General features: G+C 45.6%; 1 long non-coding RNA gene across 3 annotated transcripts; it reads left to right on the top strand.

The window, feature by feature from the left end:
- The first annotated feature begins 2,484 nt into the window (after positions 1 to 2,484).
- Positions 2,485 to 8,758, top strand: LOC125912791 (uncharacterized). Of its 3 annotated transcripts, XR_007454832.1 has the most exons (4): positions 2,485 to 2,762; positions 4,780 to 7,014; positions 7,422 to 7,586; positions 8,061 to 8,758. It is a non-coding gene; the product is annotated as an uncharacterized LOC125912791 (long non-coding RNA). The 3 variants fall into 3 exon arrangements; XR_007454833.1 differs by having other exon boundaries at positions 4,780 to 7,521; XR_007454831.1 differs by having other exon boundaries at positions 4,780 to 7,586.
- The last annotated feature ends 2,253 nt before the right edge of the window (positions 8,759 to 11,011 follow it).

The following is an 11,011-nucleotide window of genomic DNA, read 5'->3' as shown; positions in this document are numbered from 1 at the left end:
GTAAGGGCATTGGGAAGTCTGGGAAGGCATTTCAAACAGGGAATGGCTTGATCAGATTTGCATTTTAGACTGGCCACTCTGTCAGGGTAGACAATGGGCTGGTGGGAGCAGGACTGGAGGCCATGACTTCTAAGATTTTACCTTGGCCCTCTGATTCCGAGACCGGTCCTGAGTTTGTTACTCTGGGCAGGGGCCTGTGGGGGCAGGAGCTGCAGTTACAGGAGAATTTGTATCTCATGTTGGGGAGATGGAGCACAGCTCTTGATAGGGGATGTGGGATAACAATACCCCAAAGCAACCAAGTTCTAAACTCTTTCCTGCCTGAACAGATGATCGAAGGAAGGCCCAACACCAGCTTATGGAAGTTTTCCCTGTGTTTTCTGAGACTTTCTCTCACTCAAAATGGCATCTTAAAATGTTATGAGAGGGATGTTATTTTTAGGGGTAGTTGTGATGCATCTTCATTTATTTGAAAATTTTGGTCCTTTAATATCAGTTACAAATGACTTGTGACACACTGCACAGCCAATCACCGTGCACCCCCACATACTGCAATGAGGAGCCATCCTCCTAGAGACTGTGTCCTCATGACTATAGCGATTCGATCAAGCTCCATGTCAGGGCTGGGGTCGTTCACGTTCTGTCTGCTTTGACACTCCACTCAGACGTCACTGAGTCTGCCAGGCTATTCCTGGTATGAGGCAGCTCCATTTGCCCCTACTATTGTGACCAGCCATGAAATGCTTTAGGAACTATTTCTTAAGTAGCCCAGATGAGGCCAGAACATCCTCTGCTCAGTCTCTGCTTCTTGGGTTCTTTTCTTCCCCCCTGCTTCATTCCAACCCCTATGCTCTTTGCTTTTTATTTTTCATTCTAAGTTTCTGATTTTTTCTTTTGTCAAGAATGGGGCTTTATATGATAAGGATGAGTTATTTGTTCTATGAAATGTAAGCAAGAAGACTGCTTTCCATTTCTGTTTTGAAAAGTGCAACTTGTTTGCTTTGCTTATATAACCAATGATGAAATCTTACATGGCTGTATCTGGGGGATGAGAAAGTCCTCATTTATGAGCCTTCTTTGCCCTCAGTTTTCCCTATCCGAATCAAAATAACACCAGGACTGAATCCACTGGCCTGTGCTGCGGGGTCACCCCCACAGATGGTAGCGGTACGGGGGGTGAGGTGGGAGAAGAATGGTGACTCACTTCTGCAGGTGGGCAGCGTGTCGCTCCACTGCCCGCTGGCCAGGCACTGGGACCTAGCAGCCCCCTCAGCCATATACCCAGGGTTGCAAACAAACTTAACCACATCGTTGAGGTTAAACTGGTTGCCCTGAGTGAGGCCGTTGATTGGGTTGCCTGGGTGTCCACAGGTAATTGCTGCAACCAAAACAGAAAATAGGTAAGCCCTCCTATTATTCCATACCCCTAAAGTGCATCCTTTTTCTCACCTGGTATTTCTCATGCCCATGAGTGAAGTTCAGGCCTAAGTCTAACTATAGTCTCTTAGCTGTAAACCTTTATTTCCTGAAATCAGCATGGGGACATACCTTCTTCCTTGAAGGCACATCTGTAGCTTGGACAGCTTGAGAGAAATCACTCTGTGACTCCCCATGAGGCATTAGGCCTGGACTGTAGTTCTGTTATCTGGGTCGTCAGTCCTGCTCATTTTCTCTGCCTCTATCCCTGTCATACCCCATGCCCACTCTCCATCACTGGATGCGATGACTACCCCTCAGCGGATTCAGGCCCAACCTACTTCCTGGCTGAGCTTGACAGAGCCAGAGTCAATGCTAACTACACCCGAATGGAGGGATTGCTCCCCATGCTAGACCAGTGGCTCAGCCAAAGCTGTTGAGAGCACAGTCCTTCCCCTCTACTCCTTCCAGATGAAGGGAGTTCAATCCGTGTAATTTCTGGCCCTTCTCTGTGCAATTTGGGAAGAATGAGCAGTTATGCTTGGCCCAGTTCTGCCCTCTTCCTCTTGGGACCGGGCGCCTGTGAGTGGCAGTGCTCTCTGCTGCTCCCCTGGAGACAGGCTCTCCCCAACAATGGGGCGGGGGAGGTGCTGTCCTTGCAGCCTTGCCTCTGATGGTGTGAATCCACCCCATTCTGGGTTTGCTTTTTTTTTTTTTTTTAGCAGATCCCGTATGGCTTTTACTTTAAACTATGGCTTCCAACATAGGCTTTATTAGTAATAAAGGTGATATTCTGGAATCCTTGCAGGCCATTTTATTTTGTGATTTGTTCAATAATAGGCAGGGCAGTGGGGGAGAACCCAGTGCTCGAAGGCCTGGCCCCAGAGTGCGAGGGTCACCACTTTGTCCCAGCTTCATCCTTGCTCCTGGAGCTGGAGTTGATCCCTCCATGCAGTGGCACTGGTCTCTCTGAGGTCTCCTGAAAATAAGTGACTGCCTCAGAGCCTTAGCACTTGCTTTCCCCTCTGCCAGAACATCCGTTGGCTCCTGCCCTCACATCTTCAGGTCTCCCCTCAAATGTCACCGTTTCAGTGAGGCCATCCCTTATGACCCAATAAACAACCTCCCCAGCACTTCCCCGGGCCCCTTGCCTTCTCCACTTTTCTCCACAGTAACGGACATGCTCTACATGCAGCTCTTTGTTTGTTCATTGTTATCTCCCTCCACCTCAAGGTCAGCTCCATGGGGGCAGGTTCTTTGATTTGTTTCTTGCGACATCCTTGGGGTCGGGACCAGTGCCTGACATACAGGAGGAGCTTGATAAATACTTGCTGACTGGAAGACCGGTGAGCACATGGATGCGTGGGTGCCAGGGTTTCTGCTTTGCTCCTTAGCCCTTAGTTCTCTGTAGCACCTGCCTGGTACCCTACCTAGTCTCTTCAGACTGAAGTCTCAGTTGATGCTTTTGCCAGCTCTTTCTCTTGGTTCTGGATTTTGAGGCTGAGAAACCATGAGGAATGTTTTCTTACCCCAACAACTGGATCCACAAAGAGCCCACCCCAAACCATGATGGTGTGAATGGAGATGGGGGAGCAAGAGCAGGCAGGAGGCGGGGCCCAGTTTTTGCTGTGGCCAACTCTGGCATCATTCTGGGTCAGTTCTCTTATGTAAATCTCAACAGTAGTATCCCTGACTCTAGCAGAGAGGGCCGAGCAGAGCAGGACACATGTGTTAGTGGATTGCAGGGGTTTGAGACTGCCTGGTGTGCTAGGATGAGGGTGGGCTATGGAGGCCAGCAGACCAGGATTTACTACTCAGCTCTGCCCTTTCCTTACTTTGGACAATTCACTCCGAGCTCACTTTCTGTATCTCTAAAGTAAGGATTTTGAATTGCATTAATAGGTTTGCCTTGAAAATAGATTCAGACATTTACTTTTCATTCAACATTACTGAATTCCTTCTATGTGCTAGGTACCTTGCTCTGCTCTGATGATATACAAGGAGGAATATGATATGGTCTCCATCCTCAGGGAGCCACTTCCCAGTCCAGGGAAGCAGACTGTTAGAACACAGTGTGCTGGTGCTGAGATAGAGGCCCACAAAGAAGAGGGGCATCTATCCTCCACAGGGGAGAGAGTGGGTTAAGGAGGGTTCCCAGAGGAAACAGCATGCCATCTACACTGGATCTCATGGATGAACAGGACCCTGCCAGATCAGCAAGGTGGTGGGAGAGGGGAGACAATCTTCACAGGGTCTTTGAACTCATGGAAATGATATGCAAAATATTGGGTGGGTGCAGTGTGCTTGGGAGAGGATTCACCCCTCTTCCAGATTCACAAAAGGTCACGAGGCCCCTTCTCAAAGGCTAAGGACCACTAATAAAAGTGAGAGAAGAGTGTTTTGTAGTATAACCTTTGGGGGTACCACCTCTTGAAGGACAGGTCATGAAAGCACCTGCAAAGGAACCGAGGGGTGGTCAGCAAAGTAGAAAAAATAAAGCCCAGCAGGGGGTGGGAGTGTCCCAGAAGCCTCAGGGAGAGCCTCAAGAGGTGTCAGATACCCCAGATAGCTCTGTTTCTCTGGGGACCCTGATTGGTACAGGCTGCAAAGAAGAGGTGGAGAACACCCCACTAGGAAGGAAAATAGAGGTCTCTGTGAAGCTTGAACACTTAACAGGGGCTTGAGGGAAATTAATAGAAAGGAAAGGTAAGCAGTAAAGAGGAGACAGTTAAAAATAGATTAAGTTCGCTAAGGAGGCAGGAGGGAGGGGATCTGAGAATCAATGGAGGGCACAGCCTTGGGCCTGGAGAGAGAGACTCTTCTACAGAGGTAGGAGGGAAGGGAGAACAATAGATGTGTGGGTGGGAAGCAGGAAGCAGAAGGAGTTATTGTTTGATGGCTTCTATCATCTCTGCAAAATAGAAAGTGAGGTTATCTAATCAGCTAATAATTATTGAGGTCTCTCTGCATTATTTCATTTAGTCCCCACAACCCTGTGAGGTAGGCACTATTGTCATCCTCAGAGCAGTCGGGAGACTTGTTTGGGGGCACTGTTTCCAGGTGGCTCCTCTGAGCTCTGAAACCAACTCCTCTGATTTCAGGCCAGGTTCATTATCTGCCTTCGCTATCTGCTGCGAATGTAGGCGGAGGAGGTGGAGGGTGGGTGTTCAGGGAAGAGGTAAATTGTGCAGTAGCTGTTTGGGGATGGATGAGAGAGCTAACCGAGGAGATATGGGATTGCCAGAAGGTTTGGAGAGTAATATGGAAACCTTGGATTTACACATGGTGACAGCTAACACAGTGCCCACCTCAGGGTAATCACTTATAAATGCTTGTTCTTTTTCTCTTTTCTTCCTCCTCCAGGTACTCCCCACATCTCTGTACTCCAGAATAAAATGGGGGTTGGTCCAAGAGGTACTGGATTCTGGGTAGGATCCGGGCAATCTAGGTCCTGGGTCCAAGTGTCTAAATACCTTACTACGCTGCTTTTCAGTGCATACCAGCTCTAAAATTAAACATCTTTAGGCAGACATTCTCCATTTATTTTCTGACTCCAACATTCCCTATTATTTATAACCCACATCTCTGCATGTACATTCTGTGCCAATTCCTTGAAGGCACTGGAATTTGCATCTTCTGGATGAAACCAAATGTTTAGTTTAGACTCCTCTGGAAGAGTGACTGAATAGAGATGGGTCTTGCTTTGTGTAATCCTAATACTTAAGCAGCTATTAAGACTAATTTTTCATGCATTGCTCATTCAATAAGTCTCATTATTGTACTGCTCCATCTCATATAGGAAGAGCCAAATGAAGAAGAATTACAAAATTAAACAACACAACCTGCACTTTACATAAAGGCTCACTTCAGGGAACTTTAAAAAGTGAAGAATTTTCCAAATTACTTCTAGGCAGCTGAGAAGAATGGTGGTCATCTACATCCAAAAAACGAGAAAAATGCAGATTAACAAGAAGAACGAATAAAACTGTAGAAAGCCCAGGCCTGCAGCATAACCAAAAGACAGAGAATGCTATAAACTTTAAAGTATGTGTAAGTGGAAAAACAAACGTGCCACCCAGGCAAAATGTGTCTCATGCTTCTGTTGCAAGCCTTTGTGGAAAGCAAGACTGTTCGGAAAAGAGAAGAGAGGAGCAGGGAATGGCCTGATATTGATCTAGAGAAAGTCTATTGTAAATGTGAACAAACTGAAAAAGGATCCTGGTATGTCAGTGCACTGACTACAGGAAATGGGCATAAAAGCCTACAAACTTCCCTAAATACCAAAAGAAATGGGGTGGGGGGGTGGTGAGTAAGGAAAACATCATATAGAGAAACAAATTCCTGAGTATATCTTACCCACAATAGTTACATAAAACCCGACAGATATAAGACCAAGCATGTAAGTCACAGCAATATATGTGAATGAGTATAACTAACTTATTAAAGGAAATGGTTTTCAAATGGGCTCACAAGGTAAGGCCCAACTCTCTGCTGTGTACAAGATTCAGAAAGGCTAAAATACAGGGATGGCTCAAAGTGTACCAGGCAAATGGAAAAAGGATGAAAGAAGGACTCGTAAGCCCTATATCAGGCCCAGTGCCAGTCGAACTACAAATTATTAAAAGTGACAGAAGACATTTTAAAGGCTAAAATCACAGTTTGCAATAGATATAATAGTTCTGAATGAGCATGTACCAAATAACATAGCAACTACCTTTATGTAGCAGAAACTACAGGGAATGCAAGAAAAGATAGAAGACCACTAAAAATAGAAAACTTTGAGACACACCTCTTGGAACAAAACAGGTCAAGTGGACAAAAGTCAGTAAGGTACAGACAACATAATCAAGGCACACCTTATGACTATATACAGAGCTTTATACCCTAATTCCCTTTCTTCTTAAATACACATGAAACATTCATAACAGTTGATCAAATGTTAGGCCATAAAGAGAGCATCGATAAATTCAATGAAGTAGAAATATTACACACAGTGCAGTAATATTAGAAATGAATAACAAAATAAAAATAAAAAGTCCCTTCTGCCTGGAAATTAAAAGAAAACAACTATTAAAAATTTTTTCAGTGAAAGAAGAAATTAAGTTATAACCCAAATTATAGAATTTCTAAACAGCAATCAAACATTAATTATTATAACCTATGGGATCTGATTAGAGCAGTTATTGGAAGAAATTTTATAACCTTAAGCACTTACATCAATAACAGTAAAAAATGGAAAGAATGACAATAAATGAATTGGATTTGCTACTCAAAAGCTAGAAAATGAACAAACAAGTTAACCAAAGGAAACCACAAGGAGGGTAATGGTGAAGACAAAAGCAATAATTAATGATACAGAAAACTGAAAACAAGAGATGTAATGATTGGGTCTTTGAAAAAAAGTACCCAAGCGTGCAAAACCTCCAGCTAACCTAATCAAGAGGACAAGGGAGAAAGTCCACGTTGAGTCTGAGCCCGTGACTAGGGAGAGCGGATAACATACTTACGCACACAGAAAGGGGTCTTGCCCGACCAGTGATGATCCTGCTGGCAGATGCGCACAGACATGCCGATCAGGCGGAAGCCGGCATCGCACTGGTACACCACGCTGCCCCTGTAGCTGTAGTTCTCCCCGTTGATATGTCCATTGACGATGGGCTCAGGGGTCCCACAGTGTCCGGCTTTGGTGGGAGATGAGGAAAGAGTGTAAATTGAAGAGGAGCTTATACAAGACGAGTAGGGGTTTGGTCAGGGTTGGGGAGACATGGATGGTGAGGAAGAGGACCAAGGACCCAGCCACCCATTATTTTCTCCACCTCCTTCTGAGAGTAGCTATCCAGGAATGGCTTTAGGAATCCTAGCATGACAGAAATGGCATCCCCAAATCCCAAGGTTGAATCCCAAAAGGCCATCCATCTCTGAACTGTAGTTTCTGTATCTGTCTGTGGGTTAGAAATGATCACTGTTCCCTGCCTCTGGGATCGTCTCCCTCTTTTTTTCATCAGGTAGCATCGACTGAACATCTACTGAATGGAGGGCACCTGGTCTACATTAAGGCAGTCAAAGCCCAGCTGAGTTGAGTTGGAAATGACTATGCACAAACAGGTGATTTGGCTAAACCCACCTTTCCTTCTCCTTGAGTGGCAAGAGACACAGACAACTTAACCTAGGTGGGTTACTTTTATTGAGTGGGGTTTGGGTAGAGTATATTCCTAGAATTTCCACTGGTATTCTTTGAATCTGTATGGAAATAATTCATGACTGTATCCCTAACAAGAAGCCTAAGACAGTGGGAGGGCAGCACTGTTCAGTCTGGAACAGACATTCAAATCTACGCTGTCAGGTCTGTGTGTAGCTGAGACTCTCCTTTGGACTTGAGGTTTCCAAGAAAGAATTGAGAGGAGAGAAAACCTTAGAATCTAAGGTTTGGTAGAGAATGCATTAGCCGTGGGGGAAACCATAACTTTGTCCTTTGTAAGCCAGGTTGTTTTTGTGCTTTTGTCATTTGCTTACTATATAACTTTGTCTTATCAGACTTGAAATTCTTCCCATTCTTTTGGGTGCCCCAAGAGAAGTAAGTTCAGGGTTTTAGTCATGGTGCATGCCCAATAGCTGGTGTTTGGATTACGCATTTTATTCCATAGGTAGAATGATGCTGTTCAAAGACTACAATCAACTTTAGAAAGCTCTAACCTGCCTTGAGGAGAGAAAAATGAGGAGGACAGATCTGGGGAGGTCACTCACCAAGGCAGCGAACTTCAGAGCCACTCCAGAGCCCATTTGCCATGCACTCCCGCACCCTGGAGCCCACCAGCGTGTATCCAGAATTGCAGGAGAAGATGGCCGTCGCCCCATAGACAGACAGTGTTCCAATGCGGTGCCCACTGGGCGGGATGGGAAGCTCTCCACAGGAGATGACTAAAAAAGAAATCACAAAGTACTCTGAAAAGCCAGCATGAAGGGGAGGGACACGGGCTTCTTCTGAGTAGTAAGAATAATGACAAAGATGAGACCTGTTTAACTTTATTGGGACTCATGAGCCAAATGTGAGACATGGCAGTGACTTGCGTGATGTTACAGCTGGAGCAGTGATTCTCAACTGGAAGTGCGGCCAGAAACACCTGAGGAGATTTTAAAATGCCCAGGCTGTACTCTGGACCTACGTCTCACAATCTATAGAGATAAGGTCCAGGCGTGTGCATTTCTAAGAAAAAACTCTTCAGGCAGTTCAGATATGTACCCTGGTTAGGAACCACTACACTAGAGGCAGAGATTCTGTGGTGTCCTTGGTGTCCAGGGCAGACACTACCAATCAATCCCTTGTCCTTTCTGCTGAGTGCAGCAGAAGCCTCCTATTCCTTCTCAATAGGGCACCGGAGATGGCCACTGGCTGGCATGTGAGATGAGGCCCGATGGCCAAGACTACACTGAATGTGAGATCCTTCATGGTGATAAAGCTGTTAAGACCCTTGTGACTTCTGCTCTGCCACACACATGGTTATAGTCCATGGTGGGGTCTAAACTTGGATACATAAAGACAACAGTGACTTGAATCATCAGTGTAGGGAGGATATCACTCCTTCTCCCACCCAATCGCAAACTTTCTACTGCTCAATGACAAGCTATTTCCTTTTACCCTGTTACAAACACCTACTTCCTCTATCACATCTGTATTGATTACGTAAATATTATGAGTCTATCCCTATTGTAGTGGGTGTTGTGGTGGGCCACTTAGACCCCCACTTAGGACCAAAGGACTTCTCTCCCCAGCTGCTGGTAAATGACCCTCAGCTACTAGCCCTCTTCAGACAGCCTTGGCTGCAGAGTCCTCCCATCTAGATCATGCCCTCTTCCTGGGGCATCCTGTACCCCAAGTTTGGTCACTGTGTAGGCATAAAGGCCTCTTGCTCCAACTTGTGGCAGTTCTGAAGGACCATCCCAGCTTCAGAGCTCCCTGCGGGGTCAGCTGAGGGCTTCACTGATAGTGCATCAGAGCTCAACTTCACCATCTTCCCAGGGCTTCTTCCTCCCCTTCCCTTACACAAGATGGCAGTAATCCTAACAGTACTCCATAATAAACTTCTGTCTCAGAGTTGCTTCCCCAGGGACCCTGACCTTGGAAACTGTCTTGAAGACACCAACAAACACAACTAACAATGCAGAAGGAAAGGCAGACACACCTAGGTGCCTGCCCCTTGTGCTATACCCGTTCCTCCTATACACATTCCTGTTACGGGTCTTTCACACCCCATAAGCATTGCTTCCTTACTTTGTCTGCCACTCCAGCAGACCATAAGCTTCTTTTCGGTAGGTGTCACAACCTTTTATCTTCATACTTCTATAATACCTGGCGTGAATGTTGAATATGTGAATTAGTGGATGCTCTCCTGGACAAAGGCAGCTTTTTAATAAGATGCGGAGAAGTACTTCCTTAAAGGAGTAGGCAGCTCCCCAGCTCCTGACTCTAGATGAGAGTTCAAAAAGAGGTACACTGCAATCCCTTGTGATACCTCCTTTCTCCCCTTCCCCATGTATGGTATAGTTCAAGTAGGAGGCACTGGGCCAACTTGCCCACCATCCCGTCCTGGGCTTACTTTGGCAGGTGGGCATAGAGTTCCCAAGGCTCCATTTGCCATTGGCCTGACAGCGGATGACCCTTTGGCCAGTGTAGTAGTAGCCAGGGTCACAGATGAGCATCAGCTGGGCCTGGAACTGGTACTGTGTCTCAAAGATGAGCCTCCATCGGCCATGTTCCACGCTGATGCTGCTGACATCGGGACAGGTCACAGCTGGGGAGACAAGGGGCAGGGAGGAAGATTGATTGATTAATTAATTAATTTAATTAATTATGGACGACACTGGCAAGACTCCAGAGCTGGAGACTGGGAGACTGTAATGCAGTAATGATGAATTCAAGAATTTTCAGCTGCCAGGCAGGTTTGTTAAATGAATGAAATGGGCTGGGTGGGGAATGCAGGAAACTGGGGTGGGCAGATCCAAACCCCCCCCCCACCCAAAACAAAAAAACGGGTGGTGGGTGGAGGTTAGTCAGTACATATTGTTACATGTGAAACTTGTAAGTTCTCTTCGGTCAGGTCTTCATTTTTCACCAGAAGCTAGAATTATGGATTTTTATGTAAACTCTCCCAACTTTAAAATGTTGGGAAGCAATGAAAAATTCCATAAAGCATACCACAGGCCAAAGAAACAAAATCAAACAAAAGTGCAAAAGCTTGTATCTTCAGACTTGTTATGACCTAGTAGGCTGCCAGTTTGTGACTCCAGCCTGAAAGCTGAACTGTACCTCTGACATTTTAGAGTTTTGTGATGAAAGGACACTTGTGCAACTATTCTGCTAGTTTTTCCTTCTAAAAGGAACTGGAGCAAGTTATTCCTAAATTCTGTGATGGTTTATGGAAACATCTCAGCGTGCAATGTTCTATCAATGTTTTGAGAGCAATTTCAAATGGAAGCCCAACTTGGTAGATGACATTATCCACCTGTCTCTGCTCCCTGAATCCCCAGTCTCCAAGTACCTGCTTTTTTTTTTATTATGTTTTTTAAAAATGTTTATTTATTTATTTTGAGAGAGAGA

The sequence above is a fragment of the Panthera uncia genome (assembly GCF_023721935.1).
Source record: "Panthera uncia isolate 11264 chromosome C1 unlocalized genomic scaffold, Puncia_PCG_1.0 HiC_scaffold_4, whole genome shotgun sequence".
Classification (NCBI taxonomy): Eukaryota; Metazoa; Chordata; class Mammalia; order Carnivora; family Felidae; genus Panthera; species Panthera uncia.
The sequence above is the reverse complement of the archived record's forward strand: the minus strand, read 5'-3'. Positions and strand labels throughout refer to the sequence as shown.